Source organism: Corythoichthys intestinalis, chromosome 14 (genome assembly GCF_030265065.1).
Source record: "Corythoichthys intestinalis isolate RoL2023-P3 chromosome 14, ASM3026506v1, whole genome shotgun sequence".
Lineage (NCBI taxonomy): Eukaryota > Metazoa > Chordata > Actinopteri > Syngnathiformes > Syngnathidae > Corythoichthys > Corythoichthys intestinalis.
The window spans coordinates 5,465,084-5,482,510 of NC_080408.1; the positions used below are offsets into that span (position 1 = coordinate 5,465,084).

Genomic DNA, 17,427 nt, shown 5'->3' on the forward strand with positions numbered 1-17,427 from the left:
TTAATACTTATTTCAATTTATATTTATTTATTTAAAATTTTCATATATTTATTTCAATTTTTATTTTATTATTTCAACATTTAATTCCATATTTATATATTTATTTCAACATTTTTTATTTGAATTTTTATTTAATTCATTATTTATTCATTTATTCAATTTTTTTTTTTAATTTCAATTTATACTCATTCATTTCAATTTTTATTTAATTATTTCAATTTTTATTTAATTATTTCAACATTTATTTCATTTTTATTGATTTATTTCATTTATTAGGAATACTGAATTGCACCATACCCACTGTGAAGCATGGGGGTGGAAACATCAAGCTTTGGGGCCGTTTTTCTGCAAAGGGACCAGTACGACTGATCTGTGTAAAGGAAAGAATGAATGCGGCCATGTATCGAGAGATTTTGAGTGAAAATCTCATCAGCAAGGGCATTGAAGATGATACTTGGCTGGGTCTTTCAGCATGACAATGATCCCAAACACACAGCCAGGGCAACAAAGGAGTGGCTTCGTAAGAAGCATTTCAAGGTCCTGGAGTGGTCTAGCCAGTCTCCCGGTCTCAACCCCATAGAAAATCTGTGGAGGGAGTTGAAAGTCCGTGTTGCCCAACGACAGCCCCAAAACATCACTGCTCTAGAGGAGATCTGCATGGACGAATGGGCCAAAATACTAGCAACAGTGTGTGATAAGCTTGTGAAGAGTTACAGAAAACGTTTGGCCTCCGTTATTGCCAACAAAGGGCACATAACAAAGTATTGAGATGAACTTTTGGTATTGACCAAATACTTATTTTCCACCATGATTTGCATATAAATTCTTAAAATCAAACTGTTTCTGTTTTTTTTTTCCACATTCTGTCTCTCATAGTTGAGGTTTAACCATGTTGACAATTACAGGCCTCTCTAATATTTTCAAGTGGGAGAACTTGCACAATTAGAGGTTGACTAAATACTTATTTGCCCCACTGTAGCTCTTGTTTTGAATAGTCACCCACTCTCAGGGACGAGAGAGGAGCAACAAATGCATCACATGTGCCGGATGACGAGCCTCTGACGCACAGCCGTTAGTTCACATCGGGCATCATCACTGATGTCACGCAGCAGGAATTAAAGCAAGAAAAATCATATTTTTCATCTTCTGTCCCCTACATAACCCTACAGTTATGCAGGTGAAATAGCCACGACTGTAAGGAGTCACTTTAAATCAGGGGTGCGCAGTGCGGTCCTCGAGAGCCCCTATCCAGCTTGTTTTCCATGGGGAAAAAAAACAGAAAATCACATTGTTTGATTTTTAAAGAATTTATTTCCAAATTAGAGTGGAAAATAAGTACAGTGCCTTGCAAAAGTATTCGGCCCCCTTGAACCTTGCAAACTTTCGCCACATTTCAGGCTTCAAACATAAAGATATCAAATTTAAATTTTTTGTCAAGAATCAACAACAAGTGGGACACAATCGTGAAGTGGAACAAAATTTATTGGATAATTTAAACTTTTTTAACAAATAAAAAACTGAAAAGTGGGGCGTGCAATATTATTCGGCCCCCTTGCGTTAATACTTTGTAGCGCCACCTTTTGCTCCAATTACAGCTGCAAGTCGCTTGGGGTATGTTTCTATCAGTTTTGCACATCGAGAGACTGACATTCTTGCCCATTCTTCCTTGCAAAACAGCTTGAGCTCAGTGAGGTTGGATGGAGAGTGTTTGTGAACAGCAGTCTTCAGCTCTTTCCACAGATTCTCCATTGGATTCAGGTCTGGACTTTGACTTGGCCATTCTAACACCTGGATACCTTTATTTTTGAACCATTCCATTGTAGATTTGGCTTTATGTTTTGGATCATTGTCCTGTTGGAAGATAAATCTCTCAGTCTCAGTCTCAGGTCTTGTGCAGATACCAACAGGTTGTCTTCCAGAATGTTCCTGTATTTGGCTGCATCCATCTTCCCGTCAATTTTAACCATCTCTCCTGTCCCTGCTGAAGAAAAGCAGGCCCAAACCATGATGCTGCCACCACCATGTTTGACAGTGGGGATGTTGTGTTCAGGGTGATGAGCTGTGTTGCTTTTACGCCAAACATATCGTTTTGCATTGTGGCCAAAAAGTTCAATTTTGGTTTCATCTGACCAGAGCACCTTCTTCCACATGTTTGGTGTGTCTCCCAGGTGGCTTGTGGCAAACTTTAAACGAGACATTTTATGGATATCTTTGAGAAATGGCTTTCTTCTTGCCACTCTTCCATAAAGGCCAGATTTGTGCAGTGTACGACTGATTGTTGTCCTATGGACAGACTCTCCCACCTCAGCTGTAGATCTCTGCAGTTCATCCAGAGTGATCATGGGCCTCTTGGCAGCATCTCTGATCAGTTTTCTCCTTGTTTGAGAAGAAAGTTTGGAAGGACGGCCGGGTCTTGGTAGATTTGCAGTGGTCTGATGGTCCTTCCATTTCAATAGGATGGCTTGCACAGTGCTCCTTGAGATGTTTAAAGCTTGGGAAATCTTTTTGTATCCAAATCCGGCTTTAAACTTCTCCACAACAGTATCTCGGACCTGCCTGGTGTGTTCCTTGGTTTTCATAATGCTCTCTGCACTTTAAACAGAACCCTGAGACTATCACAGAGCAAGTGCATTTATACGGAGACTTGATTACACACAGGTGGATTCTATTTATCATCATCGGTCATTTAGGACAACATTGGATCATTCAGAGATCCTCACTGAACTTCTGGAGTGAGTTTGCTGCACTGACAGTATAGGGGCCGAATAATATTGCACGTCCCACTTTTCAGTTTTTTATTTGTTAAAAAAGATAAATGTTGTTCCACTTCACGATTGTGTCCCACTTGTTGTTGATTCTTGACAAAAAAAATAAATTTCATATCTTTATGTTTGAAGCCTGAAATGTGGCGAAAGGTTGCAAGATTCAAGGGGGCCGAATGCTTTTGCAAGGCACTGTATATGGTTCCTCCTCCACTTTCATCCCACAACCATTGGAAATTCTAATTCAGGCTCATCCCAAACGGCCATGAGGATGTATAATTCATTCACTCAATTCCTGGCTAAATCGCCTCATTATCTTAGGAAACGTATTCACCAGAGAGAGGAATATCAGATAGCGAGTAAGTCGGCGCTTGTCTTATCTGACTTCTATTCACAAAAGTACAAGAGGGAAGGAACAACATTCTGTGAGGTCTTACCCTCTCCAAAGCTTTTTTAAAAATGAAAAGCCCAGTGATTGACAACCAAAGGAGACGGATACCAGTTTGAACATCATACGTTCTTTCTTTCTGGTAGTCAGAGAGAAAACATTTGACGTACCGTAAGTCGCACCGGCCATAAAATGCCCAACGAAGAGGAAAAAAACATATGGCGGAAAATCAAGGCCGGCCCAGCCTATACACAGACTATGCAGCTGCTTAGGGCCCCTGACCACTAGGGGGCCCCCAATCTGGTAACCTCATTTTATACGTTGTTAATAGAGCATCGTGAATAATGTGGCGCGCATTGCCGTTTATCCATGCAAACGTCCATTTTCTTGTCATTACATGTCATTTGGGGTGAGAAGTTTGAAGTATGCAGTGCAACAAAATATGATTAATATACAAAATATGGACATATGGATTGGATTGCATGTATGGGTTTCACAGTACACTGTGACGAAATGGTTGGCCAAAAATATGGGCCAATTGGCATTATTTTGCTTAGGGCCCCCAAATGGCCTGGGCCGGCCCTGCGGAAAACACAGACAAGACTGAAAAAGCTGTTTCTGCTCTTGCACTCCTCTTTAAAAGAAACTGCTGTATTTTAAGCTAAAACAACTGTTGTGTTTGATAGAACAACATGTCTATATGCTGCCATAGCAGATTCAAGGCACATTAAGCCCCCGAACTATTTTTAATTTGTCCGTTTTACCCTGAAAACCCCCGTTTACAGACGTCGCACAACCGCTTTTGTTTCTACCCAGCCAACAAAGGTAATTCATTATATTTATTATTCAAAATGTCTGTCGTTTTTAACTTATAATCATTCATTGACAGTGTTGTCAGTAACGCGTTACTGTAATCTGATTACTTTTTTCAGTAACGAGTAATCTAACGCGTTCATTTTTCTACACCAGTAATCTGATTAAAGTTAGTTTCCTTAGTGTCGCTGCGTTACTATTTTTTCATTATGAAGAATATTGTAGTCATGTACGAAGAGCATTTTGAATAGAAAATGCTAAAATAAAAGGTTCCCGGTACGGCACCCATTCCTCCATGCAGATCTCCTCTAGAGCGGTGATGTTTTGGGGCTGTCGTTGGGCAACACGGACTTTCAACTCCCTCCACAGATTTTCTATGGGGTTGAGATCTGGAAACTGGCTAGGCCACTCCAGGACCTTGAAATGCTTCTTACGAAGCCACTCCTTTGTTGCCCTGGTTGTGTGTTTAGGATCATTGTCATGCTGAAAGACCCAGTCATCTTCAATGCCCTTGCTGGTGGAAGGAGATTTTCACTCAAAATCTCTCAATACATGGCCCCATTCATTCTTTTCTTTACACAGATCAGTCGTCCTGGTCCCTTTGCAGAAAACCAGCCCCAAAGCATGATGTTTCCACCGCCATGCTTCACAGTGTGTATGGTGTTCTTCGGATGCAATTCAGTATTCTTTCTCCTCCAAACACGAGAACCTGTGTTTCTAACAAAAAGTTCTACTTTGGTTTCATCTGACCATAACACATTCTCCCAGTCCTCTTCTGGATCATCCAAATGCTCTCTAGTGAACCGCAGACGGGCCTGGACGTGTACTGGCTTCAGCAGGGGGACACGTCTGGCAGTGCAGGATTTGAGTCCCTGGCGGCGCATTGTGTTACTGATAGTAGCCTTTGTTCCTGTGATCCCAGCTCTCTGTAGGTCATTCACTCGGTCCCCCCCGTGTGGTTCTGGGATTTTTGCTCACCGTTCTTGCTATCATTTTGACACCACGGGGTGAGATCTTGCATGGAACCCCAGATTGAGGGAGATTATCAGTGGTCTTGTATGTCTTCCATTTTGTAATAATTGCTCCCACAGTTGATTTCCTTACACCAAGCGTTTTACCTATTGCAGAGTCAGTCTTCCCAGCCTGGTGCAGGTCTACAATTTTGTCTCTGGCGTCCTTCGACAGCTCTTTGGTCCTGGCCATAGTGGAGTTTGGAGTGTGACTGACTGAGGTTGTGGACAGGTGTCTTTTATACCGTTAGTGAGTTAAAACAGGTGCCATTAATACAGGTAACGAGTGGAGCTTCGTTAGAAGAAGTTAGACCTCTTTGACAGCCAGAAATCTTGCTTGTTTGTAGGTGACCAACTACTTATTTTCCACTCTAATTTGAAAATAAATTCTTTAAAAATCAAACAATGTGATTTTGTTTTTTTCCCCCTCATTCTGTCTCTCATGGTTGAGGTTTACCCATGTTGACAATAACAGGCCTCTTTAATCTTTTCAAGTAAGAGAACTTGCACAATTGGTGGTAGACTAAATACTTATTTGCCCCACTTTATCTACAAAACTGTTGTAGCATAAACAAAACTTGTACAGCACAAATGTAGCACAAACGAACGGTTCCGTTCCGCCGTAAATGGGGGCTGTTGGATGCTATCACTGCAAATTAGAAGCAGAATGGCAACAAAAACATTGGAGCACAGACAAAAGTTTTTCCTGAGCACAAACGAAGTACCATTTATAGTCAGTTTAGATAAAAATAGAGGACTGATTGACCTCAGATTGACCTATAAAAGAAGTGTAAATACGGTATCTCAAAAACGATAGCAGCACAAACGTAGCACAAACAATTGAAATTTTTATATGAATTTTCATCTGATGGGGGGCCAACTTCACGGAGATGGATCTTTTGCAAGGTCAGCCTACTTCGGGATAATTGGAGTGATCAGTGACAGGCTGTCTGGTTGGCAGAAGACACGGCGCTGCTTTGACAGACGCATGGAGACAGAGGCGAGCGCAGGAGGAAAACATTGTTGCTTCCCGTCATGTGCTGCATCGTGGCAAACGGCGTCTGCACTCTTGAAATGGAAGAACCGCTGAATTTGATCTCTATTTCACTATACAATTTCAAATAAACGGTTCCAAGGAACGGTCTTGAAAGTCCTTAAAGGGAACCTTTTTTTTTTTTTTGCTCCCGATTCAATTCCAATCATTCCCGATAATTTTTCCCGATCATATACATTTTGGCAATGCATTAAGAAAAAAACGGATAAAAATTGGACCAATATATACATTCAACATACAGTACATAAGTACTGTATTTGTTTATTATGACAAAAAATCCTCAAGATGGCATTAACTTTATAAACATTCTTTCCGTGAGAGGGATCCACGGATAGAAAGATTTGTAATTCTTAAAGGATAAATGTGACTTTGTATATTGTGACTAAATATTGCCATCTAGTGTATTTGTTGAGCTTTCAGTAAATGATACTGTAGCCATGCCCAAATGCATGATGGGAAGTGCAACCATGACTGTGCGTAGTGGTACCAATTGATATATCTTCTCTGCGTTGGGAAATAAGATAGGGTGTTAAGAAAAAGATCAATTGCTACCTTTCTTCCCCACATTGCTTCCCACGACATTTCTAATCGATGGGAGAGGGATTGTAAGGCTTTAGCCAATTTAAAAACGGCTCCAAAGGCTGCCAAAATTCATTCTACTCATTTTACGCTGCCTTTTAGCTCTATATATAGGTAAAACGGCGCCATTACAGATTGAACGCGACAATGCGTGAGTGGGTTGTGCAGCGCATGCGTTAATTGGGTTAAATATTTTAATTTATTTTAATAAAATTTTTTAAAAATTAATTACCGCCGTTAACGGGATAAATTTGATAACCCTACCTTAAGCCTAAACTAAAGACTCTGGATGAGTAACATATTATGTCTGTAACGTTAAATACAATTAGAAAACGATTTAATTAAAAAATATATATACATCTATTTAAAAAAGGCATGTTTTTTTGCCGATTCCGATACTTTGAAAATGACGTGATCGGACCCGATCGATCGGCAACCTCTCTTGATGTTTTCATTTTTATATAATTCTTAAATTTAGTTTAACTAGTAGGTCACCATTGTTGTTGACGTCGCAGGGTGGTGACGTCACTGGGCAATGCTGCATTAATTAAGCAGGGCACCACTGTCATTATTTCACAAAACGAGCATAAGCAAAATGAACAGGAAAGACGGGATGAGACGAAACGAGAGTAGGACAAAACCAGTGTTCTGCAAAAATTGCTACACCGGCGAAACGTTCTACAAGAGGCGAACTTGACACCCAAGTACCCATAGTACTACCAAGCGCTTTCAGTTTGTTTTGTTTAGAAGCATAAAGGCAGAACATACTAAAGATGCCTTCAGAAAATAGTTAAACATGGTAATATCAAATATGGGTGGTTTAAATACGCTAAATAACTAATGTGGTCAACAGATCAACAATCTGCTTTACAGCAACAACAAAAAAACACAATGCTTAAAAGTATGAGAGAGAAACATATGCAAAAAGTATTTTGAGGCAACAAAAAGGTCATAAAAGACTCAATAAAAACACAAATAGTAAGTACTCGCCGCTTTTAACAGATGTGCGCGTGTGTTGGACGTCTCATGGCGAAGGAAGGAATTGCAGTAGTGTTCGTCCACACTGTCGCTGCATGCAGGTAGCGTTCAAGACCAAACTGTTTAGTAACACCACAAGGACCATGTTATTTTTTTCTACATTGATTGTATGTGTATTGTTTATCGATCTATAAGCTGTAATCAGTAACTCAAGTCCTCGAGTGAAAGCCAACAAATGGTCCGTGAATGCTGAAGCAAGGTAGGACCCCAAATAGCAGACAACAATAACAGAGGGATTGCGTACAAGAGTTTGTTGAACAAACAAAAAACACGCTATTGCAAAACGGGACAAAAAAATGTCCGTGACAGTTGGTCGGGATGAATTTAAAAATGGAAAAAAAAAAAATAGAGACGAACAAATGAAAAAACAAGGCAATGATGCAACTAGCAACAAAGAGGTATACAAACTGTCAAATGGCAGCAAGTCAATATCTCGGCAAGCCGCCTAGGATTGGTTTAAAGAAAATGCTGATGAGCTGGAATTGGATGCAGGTACGACGTCGGGAACTTATCCTGCAGCTCTGTAACAAAGCAATCTGACCAGCAGCAGAATGTGACATCATGCCAGTCGTCATACTAGCTTCTAGAGCTGCAGCTATCGAATATTTTAGTTGAGTAATCGAGTAATCGGATAAGGAACATGAAAAACTAAAATACCTGAGCTGAGTCTCAAACCTTTTTTTTTTTTTTTTTTTTTTGAGGATCTATGTACAACAAAAGAAAAAATGGACAACTTACATAGAAAAAGTCCACTAGCTTAAATGCTATAAAATGCTAAAGTTTTTTTTTTTTTTGCAATGCTCTTAACAAATGGTTCAGACACATATTCCCACAAAAAACGGCTAAATATACCTATAAACTAAATTCTGAATGCATTAAAAAACATTAGCTCAAACAAAAACGTAGCTTATGTTGGTCTTAACAGGGAGCAGTTGGATTCAGCCATGTGAAAAGAGGCAGACCAGAGGGCAGCGTATCCACCCTAATCAAGAAAACTAAAAGCAAACACTTTCAAAATAAACCATTACAATGCCGCTTTAATTTAACGAATACTCGAAGCAACAAAATGTAATTCGAATATTTTTTTCTAATCGATACTCAAATTAATCGATTAATCGTTGCAGCACTACTAGCTTCACTCGCTAGCTAGCACAGCTATTCTCCCAGTTCAGCTCAACCACCTCATCACCCCATCCGTAGTTCAAAAACATGTACTAAATATTATAGTTTTTAAATCAATGGCAATAATATATGTTTCTAACAACATATTTTAGTAAAATAGGCCAATTGTGGCCTATTAGAGCCTACAAGTCTTTAAGTCCAAGGTTCCCTATAAAAAGTAGGTGTACTGATGCAGTTTGTAATTCAGAATGACCCTCAAAAGGAAATAAGATATTATAATTGAAGATGAAGTGGCTTCAATTTTTTGTCATGGTGTCAACAGATGACTAGGAAATTGGCAGTAAAGCAAGTGTTAGTGGCATTTACATCTTAATTGAATTCACTGGTGATTTAATAAGCTCAAAGTGCTCAAGAATAACACTAATCCATACGCTAAATGACATGAATCACTTTACATGCTAATGAACCAAGCTATTTTTGATGGCGTGAAATAGGGGTGAAAATGTCTGGGTACCTCACGATACAATATGATTTGCGATAAAAGGTTCAAAGTGAACTCACGATATGGCGATACAACAATTATCGATGCATCGGTCAGAAAATCATTCTACAAAATTACGAATAAACAGGAAAAACAAGATATTTCCAAGCTTCTGCTGTGAATTGGTATGAGTTTATCACTAGTAGACGTCCAATCAAACGATGCAGGATTGCACTTTCATTTCACAAGATCAATAAATGTATTCAAAACTAAATTAAAATACCTGGGCTTAGCCTCAAACAGTATAAAAAAATAAATATATGAGGATCTACACTGCTGGCCAAAAGTATTGGCACTAGGGTTGTTCCAATCATGTTTTTTTGCTCCCGATCCGATCCCGATCGTTTTAGCTTGAGTATCTGCCGATCCCGATATTTCCCGATCCGATTGCTTTTTTTTTTGCTCCCGATTCAATTCCAATCATTCCCGATAATTTTTCCCGATCATATACATTTTGGCAATGCATTAAGAAAAAAATGAATGAATGAATACATTCAACATACAGTACATAGGTACTGTATTTGTTTATTATGAAAATAAATCCTCAAGATGGCATTCACATTATTAACATTCTTTAGGTGAGAGGGATCCACGGATAGAAAGACTTGTGACTTTGTATATTGTGACTAAATATTGCCATCAAGTGTATTTGTTGAGCTTTCAGTAAATGATACTGTGGCCATGCCCAAATGCATGATGGGTGGATGTAACACACCTTTAGCAACCATGACTGTGCGTAGTGCTACCAATTGATATATCTTCTCTGCGTTGGGAAATAACATAGGGTGTTAAAAAAAGATCAATTGCTACCTTGCTTCCCCACATTGCTTCCCACGATATTTCTAATCGTAAGGAGAGGGATTGTAAGGCTTTAGCCAATTAAAAAAAAGGCTCCTAAGGCTGCCAAAATTCACTCTACTCATTTTACGCTCCCTTTTAGCTCTCTATATAGGTAAAACGGCGCCATTACAGATTGTGCGCGACAATGCGTGAGTGGGTCGTGCAGCGCATGCATTAATTGCATTAAATATTTTAACGTGATACATTTTTTAAAAAAATAATTACCGCCGTTATCCAGATAAATTTGATAACCCTATCTTAAGCCTAAACTAAAGACTCTGGATGAGTGTCACATATTATGTCTGTAACGTTAAATACAATTAGAAAATGATATATATATATATATATATTTTTTTTTTTTTTTTTTTTTTTAAGGCATGTCCGATATTTTTTGGCCGATTCCGATACTTTGAAAATGACGTGATCGGACCCGATCGATCGGGACATCTCTAATTGGCACCCCCGCAATTCTGTCTGATAATGCTCAATTTCTCCCAGAAAATGATTGCAATTACAAATTCTTTGGTAGTAATATCTTCATTCATTTTGCTTGCTTTCTAATTTGTGTAATTAACAGCACCTGTTAATTAACTGTGGCACATAACAGGTGGTGGCAATAACTAAATCACACTTGCAGTCAGTTAAAATGGATCAAAGTTGACTCAACCTCTGTCCTGTGTCCTATGTGTGTACCATATTGAGCATGGAGAAAAGAAAGAAGACCAAAGAACTACTGTGCGCAGTGTCATCAATAAGTGTAAAGCCCATGGCACTGTGGCTAACCTCCTTAGATGTGGACGAAAAAGAAAAATTGACGAGAGATTTCAGCGAAAGCTTGTGCGGCTGGTGGATAAAGAACTTCGACTAACTTCCAAACAAGTTCAAGCTGTCCTACAGTCCGAGGGTACAACAGTGTCAACCCGTACTATCTGTCGGCGTCTGAATGAAAACAGACTCTATGGTGGGATACCCAGGAAGACCCCATTTCTGACCCAGAGACATAAAAAAGCCATGCTGGAGTTTGCCAAAACTTACCTGAAAAAGCCAAAAACATTTTGGTAGAACATTCTCTGGTCAAGTAAGACAAAAGTAGAGCTTTTTGGGAAAAGGCACCAACATAGAGTTTACAGGGCAAAAAAAACGAAGCCTTCAAAGAAAACACGGTCCCCACAGTCAAACATGGCGGAGGTAACCTGATGTTTTGGGGTAGCTTTGCTGCCTCTGGCACTGGACTGCTTGACCGTGTGCATGGCAATATGAAGTCTGAAGACTACCAACAAATTTTGCAGCATAATGTAGGGCCCAGTGTGAGAAAGCCCTCAGAGGTCACGGGTCTTCCAGCAGGACAATGACCCAAAACACACTTCAAAAAGGACTAGAAAATTGTTTGAGAAGGCACTGGAGACATCTAAAGTGGCCAGCAATGAGTCCAGACCTGAATCCCATAGAACACCTGTGGAGAGATCTGAAAAAAAGAGAATGGTCTAAAATTCCAGCAGAGCATTGTAAGAAACTCACTTATGAATACCGGAAGCGGTTGTTCGCTGTTATTTTGTCTAAAGGTTGTGCTACCAAGTATTAGGCTGAGGGTGCCAATACTTTTGTTTGGCCCATTTTTGGAGTTTTGTATAAAATGATTAATTTTTTTCCCCATTCTCTTTTGTGTTTTTTTTATTGCAATCAAAATAAATGAAGACATTACTACCAAAGCATTTGTAATTGCAATCATTTTCTGGGAGGAGTTGAGCATTATCTGACAGAATTGCAGGGGTCCAAATACTTTTCGCCAGCAGTGTAAGGACAACAAAAGTACTAGGTTAACTTGTATGGCAAAGGCCCGCTAGCTTAAATGCTATAAAATGCTCTTTTTTTTATTCTTAACAAATCATTCAAAAACATATTCCCGCAAAAATAGATATGCTTCTAAACTAAATTACTGATGTATAAACAAACATATTAGCTCGAATCAAAACATACCTTATGTTGGTCTTAACAGGGAGCAGCTGGATCAACCATGTTAAACGAATTACGACATATTCACTGTTGCCACGGAGAGGGCAGTGTTTCCACCCAAATCAACAAAACTAAATGCAAACACTTTCAAAACCATCACGATGCCACTCAAACTAAACGAATCCTCGAAGCAGCAAAATTCAATTTGTTGCAGCACTAGATTGATCACAGATTTTGTTTTTTTTTTCAACTTGTAGAATCATATGTGAAAGATGCAACATTTGTTTCTTCCTTTTTCACACAGGCCTCTGTCCGCTCAGCAGTGTATGTAATCTGATCAGGGCTGGGGGGTTGTACATTCCAAGCAATTCTCCAGAGGAAGTCATCACTTCCCCCCAAGTAAGAGGGGAGTAAAAAGAGCCTATGCACGGGGAGGCGGGAGCACTTTTCTTTGTCTTGGTACCATAATGTCTTTTGTGTTTGTCTGTCTTTAAGTGTAAATTCTTTGTTCTTTTTTATTCCCGAATTCTATGTCATCATCTCCTGTTCGTTATAAGAATAAAACAACTTGTAACAAGGATAAATCGACTCTTTTCCTTCAAACTCAAACGTAATCGCCGTCTGAATACAATTCAAATACCGTTATTAAGTTGCAAATTAAAGTTTTCTTGGTAATATCACCAAAAGTGTTCTATCACTGTTAGGGAGGTTAATTACATTCAATACAGCATCTCCATCCTATTCCTCACTGACTGACACTTTCTACTGTTGTTTCTCAGCACAACTTCAGCTCAAATATTTAATCCTCGGAGCAACACTTTTGAGTGCAGAAAATCCCACAAAGTGTTGGAAATGTACTTTTCCGCCATCAGCAAAAAAAAAAAAAAAAAAGTATATTCAATGCGGCTGTGGAGTGAAAACGCTGTTATTTATCTCCGTTCTCCTGAGGTGGATACAAACGCAGACGTTTTAATACAAACAGTTAATAATCCGACTTCGGGACTTTACGGCCATGCATTGAATTTTGACGGTGTTTATCTTGTTCAAATAGTGTAAAGCTGACACTCTACTGTGTATACTGCAAATTGATAACGTCTTTATATGTTTATTTTTCTTAAATCTAGTAAAATAATTTTCTCCATCTTGTTTTGAGTGTTAAAGACTGTTAATATATTATTGTGTGAGATTATTCCAGTTACTTTAAACACTGTAATTTTCGGACTATAAGGTGCACCTGACTATAAGCCGCCACCCACCAAATTTGACACGAAAACGGCATTTGTTCATAGATAAGCCGCACTGGACTATAAACCGCAACTGTCATCACTGTATTATGGGATATTTACAACAAAAGATACAGTGTTATCCGGTATCACTTTATTTAACAGTGGCGACATGACACTACCATGAGCATTAATGAACTCTTATGATACTGTATACTGTATATATACTGTATATATACGGTGTTTTCACACACAAACCGGAACAGCGCGTGTGGCAAACACACACACTCAAAACAGATGCAGAGGGATATGATGGCAGAGCATTCAGAGGAAAATTTGTCCTTTACGAGGTGGAGATATAAACACTATTTCAAGTTGGTCGAAATTAAAGGAAAGAACATGCATGTAGTAAAGTGTCATTTATGTCCCGGGGCAAAGCTTTTGTCGACAGCTGTGGTAAGCAATTCAAATCTGTTTATTTTTGTTGCACTTCAAGTGTAGGATAAATCTGGTGCTGGTGAGGTGCTATAAATATTACAAGGTTCTATAACACAACTACATGTCTGTTCTTCTTTATTCAACTGACTCGAATACTGCTCAGAAAATTTCAAAATTTTTGACATACAACAACTTCTTTTTAAAGTAACGGAAATAGTTACTTTACCTGGTAACTAGTTACTTTTACTATAGAGTAATTCAGTTACTAACTCAGTTACTTTTAGTAAGAAGTAGTGAGTAACTATAACTAATTACTTTTTTAAAGTAACGTGCCCAACACTGCCAATATTTAGAAAAATGAATTGTATACTTTGATCAGGTTACAGTTCTCATTTTTTTAGTACTGTAAATCCACAGTTTTGAATACATTTTGGCCAAGGTAGGTGAATTTTAGTAGTGGACCTCTCTGACTGCTCACATACTAAAAACTGAATCTTAACCCTGTTGGACCCCTTTTGGCCCACGAGCCACACGTTTGACACCACATGTTTTAGACAGTAACACCTTTTAAAAACAATATATTAATTCTTGGTGGGAGCATATCCATAACCGTTTAGGCTACAAAGTAACGCGATATACCGTCGCACCTCTAGAAATCGCAGGATGGAACCAAATATGAAATCATTATGTAAATAATCCCTGCCCTTTAAAGAGCTTCAAACATTTAACAAAACATTTCAGTGAACACTTGAGGCGATGCAACACAAGACTGGCATTCTTGCGGGAAGTGACTTTGTCTCAACTCCTACTCGTCTACAATCCGCACTAAAAATGGCATCACCCCAGACGCAAAGCTAGCCAGGAATAAAACGCTGACAAAAGCAATGTAAACAATGTAAAATAGCCTAGCCACATTTTACCATCCTGCAGTGCATGAGGATTTCTTTTGACAACACGGCCTCTCCGTCTCCCACAGCTTACCCTCCGCCCAACCCCCTTTGTGTAGCAGCCAGCTAGCAATACAGCACTGCATCGCTCAAGGACACCACCAGCAAATAGGAAGAGATAGCGAGAGGGAAAGAGAGGGCAAATAAAGACAAAGATCAGTTGCAGCTCTTTAAGTGATGCAGGGTGGATGAGCAAAATATGAAAAGGGGAGGGTTAAGGAAATATCAAATAAAGATAGGGGCTTTGTTCGAAATCACTACCTATTGACTTGTACACCCACTAGGCCTGAACGATATTGGGAAAAAAATTGTTGCGATTTTTGGGGGCTTTTGCGATATATTGTGATATTATATTGCGATATTGAAAAAAATTTATATATTTTTTTTTAAAAGAATTTTTTAGGGTTGTTCCGATCATGTTTTTTTGCTCCCGATCCAATCCCGATCGTTTTAGTTTGAGTATCAGCCGATCCCGATATTTCCCGATCCGTTTGTTTTTTTTATACTCGCGATTCAATTCCAATCATTCCCGATCATTTTTCCCGATCATATACATTCTGGCAATGCATTAAGAAAAATATGAATAAAACTCGGACGAATATATACATTCAACATACAGTACATAAGTACTGTATTTGTTTATTATGACAATAAATCCTCAAGATGGCATTTACATTATTAACATTCTTTCTGTAAAAGGGATCCACAGATAGAAAGACTTGTGACTTTGTATATTGTGACTAAATATTGCCATCTAGTGTATTTGTTGAGCTTTCAGTTATTGATACTGTAGCCATGCTCAAATGCATGATGGGTAATGGAACCATGACTGTGCGTAGTGCTACCAATTGATATATCTTCTCTGCGTTGGGAAATAACATAAGGTGTTAAGAAAAAGATCAATTACTACCTTGCTTCCCCACATTGCTTCCCATGATATTTCTAATCGTAGGGAGAAGGATTGTAAGGCTTTAGCCAATTAAAAAAAGGCTCCAAAGGCTGCCAAAATTCACTCTACTCATTTTACGCAGCCTTTTATCTTTCTATACAGGTAAAACGGCGCCATTACAGATTGAGCGCGACAATGCGTGAGTGGGTCGTGCAGCGCATGCATTAATTGCGTTAAATGTTTTAACGTGATACTTTTTTTTTTTTAATTAATTACCGCTGTCATCGGGATAAATTTGATAACCCTACCTTAAGCCTAAACTAAAGAGTCTGGATGAGTGTAACATATTATGTCTGCAACGTTAAATACAATTAGAAAACGATTTAATTAATATATATATTAATATATATATTAAAAAAAGGAATGGCTGATATTTTTTTGCCGATTCTGATACTTTGAAAATGATGTGATCAATCGGCGTCCCGATCGATCGGGACATCTCGAGAAATTTTCACTTGATGACTCACCACAATGTACAGTGATCCCTCATTTTTCGCGGTTAATGAGGACTAGAACCCACCGCGATAAGTGAAAAACCGCGAAGTAGCGCACGCCCCCCAATTTTTTTTTTTTTTTTTTGTGTTTTTTGTGCTCAATGTATTTATTCAGATTTAGCATTGGAAAGAGATACATATAAGACATGTATTTTCTCACTTTTTCCCCCAAAGTGATTTAAAAAATGTCTATAAAATGGTTTAAAGCACTTCATATGTCAAAATTATGATCAGTTTTAAACATAACCGTCCAACCAAATCAATTTTGAACAAGAATAAAGTACTGTAGTAGATAAATGCTTGGCTTTATTAAACGCTTCTGTTTATCTACCTTAGCTGTGACCGTTGGAGTGACATGTAGAAATGTCAAACTCACACACACATTCATTCCAGCGCGGCTTCCTTGCAGAAACTGTTTAACAATTTTAACGATGATTGACAGATGCCCGCGTGAAGTCTGCTTCTTTGGGCAGATCAAAGCCATCGTTAACTTTAATAAGCAAGTGTCGTAGTGACTGAGAGGAACAAAGGGCTGGGAGAGGGAGGGTGTGAGGCTGCGCACAGAGTAGAAAGCAAGGCGTATATGGATTAAAAAATAAAAAATATCAAACGTGCTTGCAATGGGACTATCGCGCACATACACATCGCGATGTTTAAATGATATATCGTTCAGGCTTAACACCCACTAACAAAAAGTAAGGAATCACCAGTCTCGAACGAGCACTCACTCAGACATTTTATCATGCAGTTAAAACTCTCAAAAAAAGTTTTAAAAATAATGAATTAGTTCAAAAGTGCAACTCTTTAGCATTCAGAAACACTAAAAGAAATTAATCAAAAACATTGGTCGTGGTCACTAAATATTACTTTTATAGAGCAAGTGCAGGGAAATATATATATAGAATAACTCCATTCTGAGGGGAAAAAATGAATCATGAGAAACAAACAAAGAAATAACAATCAAAACACATCTTTAGTATTTAGTAGCATCACCTCCGATTTAAGAAGATTTAAAGACCAAATGTGAAGTAAGGTAGGCCAACCATGTTTTTGAATAATAAACAATTATAAGCTAAATAATTATAAGCATATTTTCGTTATTTTTTTAATGCAACCCTTCCAGATTCTTTGTTTAACCCATAGCAACGCCCTTGACAACGAAAATGCTTTTCTTCGACAATCTTCGGAAATTACGTCACACCGAGAACTGCGAGGGAAGTCCGCCATACATACAGTATTGTTGCATTGCTTCTCGATAAGATGCCACGGCGGTGTT

General features: G+C 38.5%; 1 protein-coding gene across 1 annotated transcript in view; it reads right to left on the bottom strand.

The window, feature by feature from the left end:
* LOC130929698 (potassium/sodium hyperpolarization-activated cyclic nucleotide-gated channel 2-like) overlaps positions 1–17,427 on the bottom strand; it is a 101,718-nt gene that overhangs the window by 15,473 nt on the left and 68,818 nt on the right. The window lies entirely within an intron of this gene.